General features: G+C 26.6%; 1 protein-coding gene across 1 annotated transcript in view; it reads left to right on the forward strand.

Annotated features, from left to right (window-relative positions):
- LOC122269256 (tyrosine phosphatase IA-2) overlaps positions 1-18,039 on the forward strand; it is a 336,473-nt gene that overhangs the window by 21,385 nt on the left and 297,049 nt on the right. The window lies entirely within an intron of this gene.

Consider the following 18,039-nt stretch of genomic DNA (forward strand, 5'->3'; position numbering starts at 1 on the left):
TGGCTTCTTTAAATATGTACAAACTATGGATGTAATAGGGTAACCAGGCCACCCGAACGAACAGAGTTTCATTACCCGGTCAAGGCAAAAGAATTTCACTATCCGATACCGAATACCAGGAACCAGGATTTTGTCTCAAGACCCGGTACCGGCTATCCAGTTTCGGGTAATACATATTTATGCTTGATGCAACCATATTCAGATTTATAGTAATCTGAAAACAATGGCTGGAACACATCTGAAAACAATGACTTAATGAGATGTATAATTCGACTCCATGAAATATGAAGAAACAATGGATGTATTTGGGTAACCAGGTTACCCGAACAGATTTTCATTACCCCGACCAATCAAAAGAATTTCACTACCTACCCGGTACCGAGTACCCGGAGCCTGGATTTTGTCTCAAGACCCGGTACCGGCAATGGCTGGAACACATCTGAAAACAATGACTGGATGAGATGTATAAGTCGGCTCCATGAAATATGTACAAACTATGGATGTATTTGGGTAACCAGGTTACCCGAACAGATTTTCATTACCCGGACCAATCAAAAGAATTTCCCTACCTACCCGGTACCGAATACCCGGAGCCAGTATTTCGTCTCAAGACCCGGTATCGGTATCCAGTACCAGGTAATATATGTTTATATGCTTGATGCAACCATATTCAGAATCATAGTAATCTTAAGACTATTCATAAAAATAATTGCAGTTTTAAACTTCCAATTCAGTCAGTGTTTAATATTCAATTTGAAATGACCGATTAAAGCCTGATATATTTTGTTCTTGTGCAGAAATTTATTACCATGAAACCTTAGTAAAGTGGAAACCTTTGGGACAGATAAATATGATCGCTAAAGAGAATTATCTGCTTAGGAGGCATGCAAATTCAGAAATCTAAGGATAAAAGCTCTTTCATCTAAATTAGGATAATTAATACAAAATTTGAAATAGGGAATTACAATTACTTTTATTTAAAGTTAATAAAATCATAATGAAAGTAAAAATTATGATTTACACTTAAGTAAACGATATGTAATACAGGAAAAGATATGTATTACACTTATACATTTAGCAAAAGAGTAAATACTATATGTTTCTATCATTTGGATTCGCAGACTTGGCATTTCATTAAAGTACAATGGAAAGCAGTTGCGAACAAAACATAGATACTTTTTTATAATTGGCGCATTAATTATTCTACGCTGCAAAGTATTCCAGAACAAAATACGGTAAAAAGTACCAGAACCCTGTGAGTACTTTTAGAGTAAAATTCTTTTACTTTTAACCGTAATTGTGCACTTTTAACCGTAATTGTTTACTTTTAACAGTAAAATCCATTTTTACTGGATCATGTTACGAAACAAAAATTCATATATGTTATAATTTTTACAGTAATAATTACCGTGAAATCACTGAATCCCACTAATTATTTAAACATTATTGCAATAGGATATAATTTTTTACGGTAAAATGAAATTTACGGGAGAATTGCATTTTCGATAATGCATCCAAAGTGTACCGTACTTCATACCGTAATTGCTTAGAGTTTAATGCTATCACAATTTTAGTTTACTAATAAATTTAGTAATAAATCATAATTAAATGTACTAGTAAATCACAAATTTATTTACTGGTAAATCACTAATTTAACTTACTAATTAATTTACTAATAAATCACTAATTTAATGTACTAGTAAATCACTAATTTAATTTACTGGTAAATCATTAAGTTAATTTACTAGTAAATTTCGAAGCCAATAGCACATGTTATAACCAATGCGGATTTTTTTTTAAAAAATAATCTTTTTAACGTAGTTTTTTTTTACATTTTTAAAAAAACTAAAATGAAATCACTTTATTTTCATTTCATAAGTTGGCTTACGTTTATATTGAAAGGAAACAAATATGAAAATAAACAAAATTGGCCTTCGGTAATTTTTTTACAAAATTTTTTCTAGAATGCGTGTTTCATACCTGCTAACTCTATAAATTCAATTTAAATTTTTTTACCATCGGGCTAACCACAGAAGATTTTCGTAATTTCTTTGTTTTCGTGAAACACAAATAAACCTTAATTTCGCAGAACAATTTTTTCATTAAAACTAAATAGACTATTTTTGTTGCTTGATAAAGGAGTAACTTTTTCTTAAGATGGTTATAAATTAGTGAGACAAGGAGATAGAATCGCGACATTAGGGCAGCAAAACCATTGTTGGAATCTTCTGTTTAACGTTGATTTTTAAGATGAGATTTCTCACCGTAAATCGAATAATTAATGTTTATGAGATTGCACTAAGGTAGATCTCATTGAGCGTGATTAAAGTTTGTAGTTATCAGATGATCACAAATTAAACCTTGATGGTTAAAACATTTTTCATGCAATAGCGCGTATTTTTATGAAAATATTTTTAAAACATACTACGCTTAACAGAAGCTACATTAATCAATACAATTGAAAATTTAGATAAATTAAGTTTAACTTTAATGATGAAGTCCATTATTAGAAGATGTTCCACTTCATAGCAAAGTCAATCCTGTTAGAAACTTTTTTATATAATGAAGTACAAAATCATGTTTTAATTTATATAATCGTGCAAAAATTTTCCTTAGAACTATAACTAACAATATTATACGATTTTTATAGTATTTTGCATCAATGTTAAAATACCTAACCGGGTACTCTTCTACAAGGTAAAAAATAAAGTTTTTTCTGGCTACCCTGAACCATCCAAATAAAAGAATTAGTTTTCACTAGTTACCGGTACTAATAAAAGTTTAGAACCCGAGATACCTCTAATACAAACGTTGAAAATCTTTGACAAAAAAAATATTTTAGAGTGAAAGTATTTTCGGTAAAGTATTTTGGAAAGTGATTGATTAAATTCGTTTGTTAGATTTTATTTTTTAAATTCTTTTTCATAATTTTCCAAGATTAAATTCATTTTTTACTGTCTATTGTAAGCTTTTCGTTGTTGACTGTCTGAAATATGCTATTTTCCATATTTTAACTTTACGGTTTCGGATGGCCATCTCACCTCGCCATAAGGGATTGATGGCTAGTTATTAGTTTAATTTCAAACAGTTTGTTTTCATATCTTGTTCTCAATGTTGCATTATCCTCTGCTCAAAATATGTTTAGTGCATGCTTGGGTATTTTAAATACGCGTAAGCATTTCTTGTATCTATATTCTTAGTACTTTGATTTCGATTTGAAAAGTACTAGAGCCGTCTATCCAAGACTTAACTAATATAATATCTGTGTTCAATGTATTGATGAAATATTTTACAAAAATCGTTATCAAAACTAAACTGATAATTTAAATATATTTTACATGCAATATACTTGTTTTAGCCGAATTGTAAATAATATCCAAGAACTTTCTGCTATATATAAATATTTGTAATTTATTTATACCATACATAAATCACGAAATGCAAGACTAAATTGTAAATGTGATATTTTATATTCACTGCTTTTACAGTAAAAGAATATATAATATTAATAAGCATACGTCCCACCGTTTTCAAAATTCAAAGGCATTAATGTTTAAACGCAACCATAACATTTTATAAAAGATAGTTTACAATTTATATGTTACTGTTTTGGGGATAGAAATGAGTTTGTTTCAATATAAGCATTAGTACTAAGACTTCCTTTAATTTTAAATAGTTCCAGAGGGTTGGCTTAGAATTTGGGTATACTTCTTTGAATTTAAAATGTACTAGTTAATTTATTAAATGTGTGTTACTGAAATGTCATGCTTTAGAAGAACCTTAATTCAGTTTAATACTTATTTTGAGTGTAATGAAGAAGTTGGAATATATTTAATATAAAAGCTTTTACGGCATTTAATGTAGCAATAGATATAAAATAATATAAAAATATTTCTAATAATAAATCGTTTTCTTGTGCTTATAAGCATTATTTTAAATTTAAAAAAGCAGAATAAAATATTCTAGAACTGAACTGAAAAATGTAGCATACATTTTAAAATGCATGTTTTGCTTTCTGATGGTAGTTAATAGATTTTAAAAATTCTGCATTCCACCTGCAATTTGAATGATAACTATCGTGAAAAAATAATTGTTGTGAAAGCAGAAATTGGCCTTTTGAGCCATTAATAAAATATGATTGTTTACTTGAGCAATATTTTGAAAATTGATTTCGTGAATAACATACTGCATTAACATTCAGAAAGATTTTTCTGTTTTCTGAAAGCTTAGAAACATACCAATCGCATCTTATTATTTTAGTAAAATATAGCTTTGAAAATTTGATGCAAAATTAATTATTGTTTACACTTTAATTTACAATATTGACGAGAATTTATTTCTTGAAGTTGATTAAATATGCAGAATTTTGAAAGTGATTTTAAATATTTATTTTTGATATTTATTTGTCAGTTGTCAATTTTAAAAGAGTTATTTCAAAATCGAGTTCTAACTTATAGGTTAAAAAGAAAAAATATAAATAAAATAAATCATTTTATTTTAGCGAGCACCAATTCTAAAGAAAATAATCTACAATAGATAAAAGTAGAACAAACTCAATTTAAGTTTTAATTATTATTTAATGTTTTGAAAAATACAAGGAATAGAATAAAATCGATTATAGTGAAATTAATACTGTATTTAAATGGAAAGGTCTTTATTAAAAAAATTGAGAGAAAATAATTTCATTGATCCACAGCGCAAATCAAATCAAACTCTGCGTCCATAAAAAGCAATTTCTTTACCGCTAGGCCACTGCATTGTTGTCAAACTTATAACATAATTACTATTTGCAGTAGTATCATTTTAATAATAGGCTAATTTTGAAATTGAATGGCCTGTAAGCTCTTTTTTATTTTAAGGGAAAAATACAAAATGCACATAAAATATACCAGGTTCCATTTCAAAGTTAATTTTCCAAATCTTACTGCCATTACTTAGTAAGATCCCCAAACATACTTATTTAGTACGTAGCCAAGATATGTACAGATAGTTCTAAAATATTCTTAAGTATTACTAGTTCTCTAGGGGTATTAGTGTAAGTACGAGTGTTAATATAGCATCATTCAAAGTATTATTTAGAGGTTAACCTTTGTTTAGGTAGCTTAGGGGATAGTTAGGAAGTTAAAGTTTTTTAAAACAAGACTTTTGCTTTTTTGGAAAACATTATATGCTATCATCTGTTTTATTTTTAGCAAGCAATCTGATATCAAGCGAAATACTAAAAAAGCATCAAAAATTACAGAAAAAAATATTGAAACCCACTCTCTGAAAGGAGAAAATAATACACTTATTTTTTTAACTGAAACTGTCGGCAATCTCAAGTATTTAGTTAAAAGCTATTTATTTCAAATTTGACAAATCTGTTTTTTTCACCTGGCATGCAAAATTTCTTGATTTCTAATAAATTTACTCAGCACTTAAATTTTGGTAAATATTATATAAAGGTGTTTTGGTCAAAATAATTTGTTTCAACAAAAATTCAGAAACTCAAGTTTTTATTTAATTTAAAAAAAAATTTTCTTCAGATTCTTTGATCTTGTATATCATATATTATCTGCCTATTAAGAGAAGTTTCAAGTCATTAGTTTGATTTTTATGACTTTTAGTATGAGAGGGAAGATGCTATAGTACATTTTTCTTCAAATTTTAGTTCCAAAAAATTAATTTATAAAAATTCTATAAAAGCGTTTGTTTACTAACTAACTAATTATTTAACTAATTCTAGTGTTAGAGTAAATATTCTGTGTTTCAGATTCATTCCTAAGTTAAATTCTACACTGTAAAAAATTTGGAGTAAAGTAGTTACCACTATTTTTGATGTTAAGGAAAACTAATTTATGTATGTAGTTAATTTATTTATTTGTTTTTTCGCTCTTATATTTTTTATTTATTTCTACATGTATTATGTGTTTGTTTAGTGACAACACATATTTTTATGGGCATAAGAGTCCATTTACAGCTACATTTCAAATACATTCCGTTTAAAAAACAACATTTTAGTAACATATTTGAATTCATTCTTTTAAACGATTTGCATTTTATCAATTTTATCTAATTTTTGCAAGATAAATCGAGAGAGATTGGTACTTAAAAATGCAATTGTTGAAATTTTATAGTTGAGAATAAAAATTTGTAACAGTTTTATATATTAGTTGCAAATGCATTTTAAAGTACCTAATTGTAGTTATCATGCTAAAAAAATATTTAAAAGTGACAAAATTAAAATTGTTTTAAAGGATTAGGGAGAATTAAATTCTAGTAATGTGCTTACTTTTTAAAGGAAATACTGTGGAAGGTAACTATTAAATTGATTCTTATTCATTTAAAATATATGTTGTTTATAAATAAAAGCACAATATAAGTAAAATCAAATTATAAAGAAAAATACAACGACAAAAATAAGTAAAAATGTAACTACATGACCAGAGAAACTTTTACTTTATCTCAATACCAAAATTGGAGACAACTTCTTTACACCAATTTTTTATAGTATAAATAAGTTTTAGAAAATCAAAAAAACTGTGCATTGATGCTTTCTTAATGAAATCAAAATCTCTAGACCCTTTAAAAGTGTTAGTGAATTTTTTCTTGTAATGAGACCAAGAAATCTAAACGTTTAAGTGTCAATTATCATTTTACTATCTTTGGTAAGGATTTAGTTTTGAAACATTGTGAATTGTGCTACTGCCATATTACGAGAAGTAATTAAGTTCTGCTCCTTGTTCAAATTCATTTCACATAATGAATCTGTTGCGTTAATATGTCTGCGTTGTTTAATTACGAACAGATAATTAGTTTGTCTCTCTTTCTCTTCTAATTCAATGAGGAAAAGTTTTAAATGCTAATGAGCACATTTTTAGCAAGAAATCATACATGGTTCTTTACTAACTCTTTTATAAACTTAATAATTACGAACAAATAATTCTTCTTAAATGATTTGTTAAAAATAATTATAAAGTCATTAATTATTTTAAAAGTATCGAGTTTTTTTAACTTCTAATTTGCAAGAAAAGTGAAAAATTTAATATCTGATAATTTTAAATTTTATTCAAACTAATTATATTAACAATTGCAAAAATATAGTTTCTGTGAATAATTGTGCTTATAGTGTATTTAATTACTGTTGAAATTTAATAATTTCTTTGAGTTTCAAACAAATATAATTGAACCTTATATAACATAAAACATGTGTCATGTAATGAATACCGGATTAAATATTGGTGTTTTTTTTGCACATGTATTATTTCTTTCGTTATTAAATATTTGTCATCTTCATATTACCATTTTTTATAAACTAGGATATTATTGAAAAATTATCTAATATTTCATTTCTAGCCTCCCCCCTTCCCAAAATAAAGATAATTAATTACAAATGAGTTTTTTCTCCACACATTGTTTAACAGACCTTTTCACATTTAAAGTGCTAAAATCTAAAATTTATCCATTTACACAAATATGTTTTTGTCAATACTACTTTCAGCATATTTAGCTCCATGCTCATTCTTAAAGTTTCCTAAAATGTTCTACTGAAAGTATTTTTCTTGCTTTTTTAATTGTTTCTAAACAGAATAACGTAAAGACAAGTAACAAATAACAATGTAATTGTAAAGGCAGGTAACAATTTTTTTGTATTACCTTGTAGTAATGCAAAGAGTTGAAGATATTTAAGTTTAAAATAAGAAATACTCGTTTCATCATGATGAAAAAAAATAGGTGTAGTGTTATAACTGAAATAGAGAAGTTCAAAATTTAGATTAACCAAATTATCAAAATAAATTTTAAATACTTTATATTTTTGAAAGCATATTAAATGTATTTAACGAAACTTCTTTTATTGGTACATGGTTAAAGCAATAATTAGTTAGGCACTTGCCATCGTAATTTATTCTATCACAACAACACCATTATCTCATTATTTATTATAGCAATCATGAACTCTTATTTCTTTAGTATAAGTAGAATTTGCACCAATAAATATATGGATTTTCTGTATTAAAATTCCAAAATATCTAGAATTTTTTCATAAGGTAAGATTTAAACAGTCTTTATAAATTCACCAAATTCAGTTCATTCAAATTATTCAGCTAATTAACCAAAATAACATGCATACAAATACATATATGTAACGATTGTATACAAATACATGCATACAAATTTTTTTAGTGCGAACTAATATCGGTTAAACTATCAGATGTAAAAAATTCAAACTTAAACAGAAGTAGAAAAAAACTAGAATTTTTCATAATAATTGATACAAAAAAAAATCGTCGTGTCGCTTAATTTTCAAATGTTTTGACTTTTACGCTGTTAAACTATTATAAACTATCTGTTATCACTTAGTGTTTTATTTATAATTATTTAGAGACATAAATGGTTTTCTTTTGGTTCATAAATCTTTTGGTTTTCCACATTACACATTATTATAAATTCATTCAAATGCAGAAATAAAAGAATTAATAACCATGTGTATCAAAATTATCACGAATTGAAGTATAACTCTATAAACAACGCATTTCGATCACTTGTGCTGCTTGTTTAGAAAAACAAGAAATTGTTCTTTGTTTTCTTCTATTTGTGGGGTGTGCCCTCTGTTCACTTGACCAAGTACCGATTAACGATCTTCCTTCCCTAGTTGGATTCTGGGTCTTTTACATCAATCATGTCGGGAACCGAGAAAGGCAATGATGTGATCGATAAAACGGTTTAAGCTGAAAAACATTCCGTATGATCTATGTTTTAACATGATTTTTTCTATATAATTTATCTCTTTTTGTCAATTGTACGAAAAGTTATGTTTTTTAAATTATTTTATACCTCTTTGATTGTAGATGGCGTTTATTTTTTTTTTTTTAATAACCGTCGTTGAACAGCCGACCCAATGTTTGGGTTTACCACTACTAATGTTCAACTCCGTAGCCTTGTAATTTTGAACCCAATCCAGAAGACAAGGGAACTCCTGGATGAAGTATTGGGAGAAGTTTGCTTTCGTGGAGGACTTTTTTGATGGAACTAACCCGCATTTGCGTTACATGGAGAGGAAGACCACGAGAACCTCCCACGGTTAGCCTGATGGCAAAGGTTACTCTAAATTATGATTCGTCTACCACTGAAAATATTTCTTGTCAGCACTGTGATAAGTACAAGCCGGATGCGGATTCATATCCACCAGCCATCGGTGGGATTCGAACGTGGTTCACTTTATTGGAAGGCGAACGCTCTATCCCCAGAAAACTGATGGTTTGCATTATTAATAAACTTCATTTCAGTTGATGCAAATTTAAATTTGGAATTTATAATTAAATTTTCTAACAGCCACTAATATTTGACGTTTTATGTGATACCGTCGTTATTATCTATATAGATGACACTACTTGTAAAAGATTTTTATACCACTTAAACTGTAGATGGTGTATGTATCGAACTGATAGTTTGCATATTTATGCACTTTTAATCATAATTTAAATTTTGAAATTATGACTAAAAAAAAATATTATCCACTAATATTTGACGTTTTACATGATATCGTCGCTATTATCTGTACAGATGCCACTTCTTGTTAAAGATTATTTGTAGTTGCAGCGATATAGCAATTGATTTTGCAACTGTTGGCAGGAATTATTTTAACTATACAAAAACGTAATATTTTTAAATATTTTTTTTGGATTTTTATATACGTTTTATAGATAATTATCTGCATATAGTGGTGTAGAGACCCTTATAAAAGATTATCTTAAATAAAATAAAAATGTTAATATATGTATACATGTTAATATATGTTTTTAAAAAAATTAGTTTGTGAATCAAACCAACTCACAACTTAAAGATAATATTATTATGAATTAGTCTTAACAAAATCAAAGTGAATAGAAGTTAAATATGTTAAAATTATTTTATACAATTAAAAGATTTGTGTCATTTTTCTTATATAAACATAAATATCATTTTTATACAACTGAAAACATATACCGCTTATAACAGTTAACATGATCAGTTTGTTAAATCCTTATCAATCCAAGAAGAAGATACTCGGCAAATAATCTACTATAAACTTGCACTTCTGTAGGATCTGTGGTCCATAGCTAGGCCTAGTTAGGCTGCGATTTCCGCAATCATATAACGAAAATTAATAAATGTCATATCTTCAAAATATTATTTTGATAAATCATGAAATTCACTCATTGTGTGTAATTGGAGTCTTATGTCATTGATTATATCACATCTAATAAAAATAAAATCCCAAAATGGTTTCATGTTCCAAAATTTACGGAGTATTTAAAATCAACAAAATTACGTCATCTTTTCTGTTGAAAACTAAAAATAGAGTAAATGTATTTGATTTTGTGTAACCTTTATCAATTATTGCTGTTTAGATTTAACTACACTCTTTTAAGTGTGTATAAACACTCCTTTTCACATTAACTTGAAATAATATACACTTTTTTAAAACCAAATTTAGGTAGGTATTGCACCACAGTTTTTACAGCGATAGATTGAGCATTTTAAAGCAAACATTAGGGATTTTGAAATGCCTAAAAATTATTCTAAAATATTTTACTTTTTGATAAAAATAAATACTGGTTATACAATTTAAAATCAGTTTCAAACTATTAAATTTGTGAGGATTTTAAAAACTAAATTTTTTGATTGCAAAAGTTTATTTGTACTTATGAAATTTTCATTTATTATCATACAATGTCATTTATTTATTATCATATAATACCTTAGCAATGCTTTATTTTTATCACTTTAAAGGGAAGTGAAAACAAAAATATGGAGTCAAATGTTAATATTATTCTAAAAGATTTCACTGCAAAATAAACGTCGTGTACTAAACAATCACGTTTTTTCTGAATATATGGTTGGAAAATGTTCTAAAAATATCTGCTAGATAAAACTGAGATAAGTTGTTGAATATAAAGGAAAATTGCATTATTCAATTGGCGTTTTAAAGGAAAAATACTTTTTAAATATTAACAAAATATTGATTTTGCTCAAAGAGAAAGATATTTATTATATTTTATTGAATTGAACTGCAATTAAATTAGTAAAATTATATAAAAATATAATATTATTAATTTATAAATAGCATGTGCTATAAAAATGTGTGCATTCATTTAAATATTTTTTTATAGATATTTTGTTTAAAAATATTTATAATTAATTTCATAAGTTAATATTTATTAAATACTTATATTTAATAAACAGTTTAAAGAAACTATAGTGTGATTATAATGAGATAATATGATGATCAGAAAGAAATTATAGTGTATACATAAATCTTAAATTTTTTACATATACAATTTTGTTGTGTTACATTTTTATACAATCTTGCTAAATTTTAAAAAGGAATTTTACTTTCGTATCATATTTTTTACAGAAAATAAGCTGCGATATGCTGTTGTTGTTAATTTACGTCGCACTACAGCTGCACAATGGGCTATTGGCGACGGTCTGGGAAACATCCCGGAGGATGATCCGTAGACATGCTATCACAATTTTGATCCTCTGCGGAGGGGATGGCACCCCCGCTTCGGTAGCCCGACGACCTGCGCGCGAAGTCGAGCACTTTACGGTAGCACAGTTTAACGAGGACCAATACCGCACACCCTCGGTCCCTACGCAGACTGATCCAAGTGGTCACGCACCCGCACACTGACCGCAGCCAGTGATGCTTGACTTCGGTGATCTGCTGGGAACCGTGTCTTAACGATCAGTCCACTGCGGGACACTGCGGTATGCATAAAAGCATTAAGATTAAATCTTAATATTTTTAAAGTTGAAGTAATGAAAATTTAGTTGAAGTGATCAATAAAATTTTACACTAAAAAGTATAAAGCGTAACTGATTCAGAATGCATACATTTAAAATAATATTTGTATTTTGTAAATTACCTGTAATCTGATTTGAAAAATACACTGGATTATTTTTTTATACATTTGATTTATTTCAATATAAAAGAACTATCAATTTTAATATTTTCATGTTTGCTCTAGTTTAGGTAAAATATATTTTCAGTCGATATCTGCATAAAAAAGTGCTTAAATTATTTACTTGAATTCTAAACTGATTAGAATTACTAAATCTGTTTATATTTGAAATATAAGATCAAATTTGATATGAACTTCAATGCTACGAAGTAACTTGGCTAAACTAGCTATATTTGAAAAATAAATTCGAGATCAATTCTTATAATAACGACTTTATGAAACTTGAAAATAAATCAAAAACTGTTTTATGGTAAGGTTTAATGGTACATATTTTTGATCAAAATTCAAATTGAGAAAAGTCACCAAGTTATATTGCATTATGAAAAATTTGACTTAAAATATATATAAGATAATTGTTAGTAATAAGCTTGCAAGTGTTTTGTACCTTAGTAATCATTGGTTCCTTGTACCTCAGTAATAAAAATAATTTCTTCTATCTTAGTAAAAGTAGTGCCTTACAAGTTACAAGCTTTTTCACATTTTTCAATCGCAGTTTTTGTACATCAACACATTTTTTCTTATTGTTGTGTAAAAAAGCTATAGATGCCATGCATTTGAATTGCTATTTAATCTATAACACTAGTTCTGAAACTGTTTAACTTTGAAGGAATATTTCTAATAGAAATTTAGTTTTAAAATTATTAGATATTATAAGTAGAAATTTGATTTCATGAAGCCGCATTTTTTGTTTTATTTTAATTAAAAATACAAAATTAAAATATTATTTTTATTTCATGCGTTGAAGTGACTGATTCTTAAAAATGTAACTTGCAAACATCAAACCACTTCAAATGGCTACAAATTTTATTGATAACGTAATTAAATTTTCTTTTAATATTTACGTTAGAAAACACATTGCATTGATTTTTTCTCCATTATAATTGTCAATTTAAATTTTTTTATATTGGCTTCCTTTGCCTTAAAATATCCTTCCAAATTCTCTATTGGCCTTTGTACTTTTAAATAATTTTTATAACCATGGTTTGGACATATTAACTCTTTTAGCGGTTTATATACCATTAAAAAATGAAATAGATATAAAAAAATATAATTTTCTAAAATATTAGTTCATTCAGTATAGTCACAAAATATATTTTTAATTGAGATGAGCTTCATAATTTCCTCATTCATTAGATTTATGATTAGTCATTTAAAATAACTATCAGGTTTTTATAAAACTCTCAGCTTATTAAAAACACTTTTAATGTAATTTAATGAATAATATATTCCAGATTTTCTTTTTTCTCAAAATAAAATATTTAGTTTGATTGTTAATCATTTTACATTTTTACATATCATTTACATATACGATGTCTATTAATAAAAACTAAAGCCATTATCTTTGTTCTGATAAAATATTTCCTGTTTTTTCGATCGATAATTTCATCTTCTTATGATGAGAAAATATTTATTTGGCCAAGTTGGGTAAGAGAGGAGCACTATTTGCAAACACTGGAGAAAAATATCGATTAGAATCATTATAGAGCTTAGTGTTTACAAAAAAAAGAGATTGATCTTGCTTTTGTAACTTTAGAAGTTGTTTTAATGTATGATGCAGCAAAATTAAAGTAGAAGTTTCCTAATTTTAAACAAAGGGTTTGATTTATGTAAGTTATTATTTGCAAATTTTTATTTATGTATTAAGCATTATTATGGCATACGCAAATTTTACTATTATTAGAGCATGTTTTCAAAGATGTTGTTCACGTGAATTGCGTATTTAAATGATTTAATTAATTTGAAATGATTTGAAACTGTTAATCAGATACAATATTATAATCATATTTATCTCAGTTATAAATTTATTTAGGAAACATCGTCACGAATCTATGCATTTTAACAACTTTTCTAACATCTTCTATTAAAAATCATTTATAAAGATATTCTACTTACGTTCTATAATACAACATAAAACTCTTTCACAATAAAATTGCGAAACTAAAACAGACATTTATGTTCATAAAGTTAAATAAAAGCGGTATTTCCTTATTTTAAATTGAACAAAATGTATACACTGTAAAAAATTAGGATCAAATTACTATTAAAAAACTTGGTTCTCAGTGTTTCAGTACTTCTTACTACAAAATCCATATTTACGGTAAAATTTTACGGACTAAAATATATGATAAACCGTAATTTTTACAGTAAAAGATAGAATAAAACCACAGCACTTAAGTGAATACTACTGTAAAAATGTCATAACGGTATAAAATTTTAGGGTAAATATAAACTTTACTGTGAAAGGGATGCTACACTCAACGTGCCAGTACTTTTTTCTGTAATTTTATACAGAATATTTTTGTACAATATTGGAAGTGCAGTGCTCGATGATTGAAAAGTACTATACAACTTAATTATTAATTATATTGCATATAAACATTCCTTATTTATATCTACTCTTAGAAAATCTAGCAAAACAATGAGATAAATGGTTAAAAAAAGTTTCGTAAAAAGTATTGAAAATATTTTATTTTTATTTTTTTTGAAATATATGTTTATGTATTCTTAAAAATATCAAATTCAATTTAATATTAAAGCTAATGCTATCAATTATTAAAAATCTTACAACATACTTTTCGATACTAAGTTTAAAATGTAAAACTTAATATAATGTAAAACTTAATAAAATGCAAAACTTAATATAATGTTAATGTAAAACATAAATATAGTGTTATTATTATAAAAAATTTCTAAGCTACTTTTCACTTAATGCATGAAACGAAAATTCTTTTGAATTTTTCAAAGCTTTGATCTTTCCAAGAGTATATAACTCAATTGAGAATAAATAAATCTCTCAAAAAGTATTTTAGTAAATATTTTAAAGAAATTTATACAGATAATGTGTAAAAAAAAAGGGTGCGACTAATATATATACCTTATCAAAAAATTCACTCATTTTTATTTAATTTTTCTTGTACGAACACTAAACAGCATTTTTAAGGATAAAAACATGTTTGTTTAAAAAACATGTATATTTTACCGCTAATGTGTATAATTCAATTATTTCATAGAATAAATAGGTATTTTATTAAATAACTAGACAAGTCAGTTAAAGTATATAATAGATGAAAAATTTTATACTTTCACTAGTTATTCTATGAAATAACCAGTTATTCTAAGTAAACTATGCACAGATAAAGTGAAAAATGACCAATTTCAAAGTTATTTTATAAATTTATTTATTATGAATTGCTAAAAACTCTCGAAAAATAAATTTTATCCCTATTGCGGATTATTACTTGATAAATAATAAGGAAAATCAGATGATATAATTTAATATTGCTCATATTAATAACTGCATCTAAAGGTAGCATATGCACACATCATTGCAGAGCAGGTGTAAGCAGTTCAAAACTGTCTAAAAGTAGCTTTTTCAAAGAACTTTCGTGTTCCATATTTCATACTTTAACGAACAAGTAATCGTTATTCTATGGAATACCTAGTTAAATCATAGAATTTAATAATTTATATACTTAATTAAATAACGGATATAATAATTATAATAATTAAATAACGGATTTTGGGCTTTAACGGTAATATATATATAGTGCTATAGTAATCATTTAGTGATCCTAAAAGATGAACAAAGAAACCGATCTCCATTTTATTCCTATTACAATATGTGTTCTTTTTTTATTTTTCAGAGGTTAGTGGCAACCATAATAAATAGTTATTCGGTGTGTTATTTCATGAGTCTAGGAAATGAACAGTCGTTGACAAAACTTTCTTTTCTCGAGGGAGAAATATTGTCCTTTCGTCACAGTGAAACAACAGTCTCGTTTTACTGTTTTCAAGAATATTTTGGGAGAGCAGTAGTTGACACAAAACTCCACTACAGCCTTGTTATCATTTTCTTTTATGGAAAACAAATAATGTTACTTTACGACTAAAGTAACATTAGTTGAAAATACTGGATTTCTTATTTTAGAAATATTTTTTTGCCAATCTATTTTAAAAGTCAAAGAAAAATATTTCGCTTTTATTTTGCGTTTTACGAAAGTGACACCTCTTCTTTCCATAATTAATTTGCAAAGTAATAATATTTCAAGCTTAATTTTAAAGTTTATTTTGTATTTGTTTATTTTGTATTTTTATTTTGTTACTTTGTTGACTGGTCCAATTTTAACTTTATATTTTTAAAGAGTAACAGTAATTCAAAACGACTAGTATACAAATACAAGAATAAGCATCTAAGATAATTCTGACTCGGAATCTGCCAGTTCTGAGGAAGAAAATAATGAAATTGAACAAAGCGTTCATACTTATTTAAAACCCTTGCACTTGCACGCAGGAAACTTCTAAGAGGAGGAATATTTTACAAATAAGGCTTGCCATAGTTGTAAAAAACCGGTCTAAAATTAATTCATTTGGACTTGCTAACACATTTTTTTTAAAAGATTAATTGAAGTAATACTTTAGGTTTCTACTTAAAATTACTTTTTGTTCCCTTATATTTAAATCATAATTTAAGTTACTTAAATCGAAAATAATAAAAAAATTTCTCTGTTTATTTTTATGCATCGGCTGAAAAGATATGCTGAGGAAAAAAAAGTAGTTTACTATTAGAATTAATACTCTTTGGTGCTAATTTTGGTAAAATTAACAATAAAATATTGTTTTATAAAATGTAATCAAACTACATAAATGTGGTAAAATTTGGTAATTTTATAATTACTCAGAAGATTAACATGGAATGAATAGAAGATACACAGAAGAATAACTTTGAAACATGGCATGAACACTATTTATTTGTTTAAAATTTTTCTTTCCATCTTTTGTATTTTTCACAAAATGTGTGGCAATAAGGACTATTATTTTTAAAAACAAAATTCCTGGTAAACCGTTACCATGTGATCGGTAAAATTACCAAGTGAATATGTTTTAATGGTTTTATTACTAAAATCATGTTTTTTTTTACCAGAAATATTTTTACCATACAGTGGGGAAATTTTAATAGAATTTTCCATCCTTTGGAAAAGTAACAGTAACTCAAAACGACTTGTATGAAAATGCTGGATTTCGCTGCAAGGAAGATTCAAACATTTTCCCTTTCGGTTAAACTAGTTCTGAAGAAGAAAATTGTGAAAATTGAATAAAACGTTTATACCGATGTAAGACCCTTGAACTTATATGCATATAACTTCAAAAAGGAGGAATATTTTATAAATTAGCCAGTCATGGTTGTAAAAAAGTGGAAAAAAAACAGTTTCTAAATTGAATCTTTCAAAACGCTAACGAATCTTTCAAAATGCTTTTTTAAACTTCAATAAAATTAAATTTAATGATGCTTCTTAGAATTTTTTTTCCTTATATTTCAAGCAAAATTAAAGTAATGAAAATAAATATAAAAAAAATTACCCTGTTTCTTTATATTTACTAGCAACAGGTTAAAAAAAGGCGATACTAAAAATACAATAATTTTAAGATGTTTTAGAAAGAGCTTATCAATTTAATTCATCGCAGCTGAAGCTAGAAAAAAGCAAATCGAATTTAAAACGTTGACATTTATATTTTTTTACTCCAAAAAATGTTTGAACTAAAAAGTTCTTATACACAAGATTAATTTCCATGAATCATTTACATTTGTGAGTACAGCCAAGATCACATGTCTCCGCGTAGTGCTAAAGAATGTAATCTCTATATATTGAGATTATTGCTTTAGTGAATTATAATATTGATTCATCTATGCTGACTTATTTAATCCAGGGCTTAAAGAAAAGATAGAGAAGGGCTGGTTCATTCCTTACGCAAAACTGAAGCTACGATTCCCCACCTAATGACGTCACGCCACGCACAGATCTCGAAAATCACAACTGAAGGATATGAAAACTTTGCTGTTTATACTTTCTGTAAGAAATGAGTTGAAGGTTCCACACTTTTCTGATAATAGCTGTCAACCTTTACATTGCTAACAAATTATTTAAGTTTAAAAATATAGTATTCATACATTTTTTAGAGAATTAAAAAATAACAGTTTAAAGTTAGAAAAATTTCTCCATGGCTGTCGTCATTGATCATTATGGCTTTTAATTTTAATATATATAGCAAAGTA

The sequence above is a fragment of the Parasteatoda tepidariorum genome, chromosome 2, assembly GCF_043381705.1.
Source record: "Parasteatoda tepidariorum isolate YZ-2023 chromosome 2, CAS_Ptep_4.0, whole genome shotgun sequence".
In the NCBI taxonomy this organism is placed as follows: Eukaryota; Metazoa; Arthropoda; class Arachnida; order Araneae; family Theridiidae; genus Parasteatoda; species Parasteatoda tepidariorum.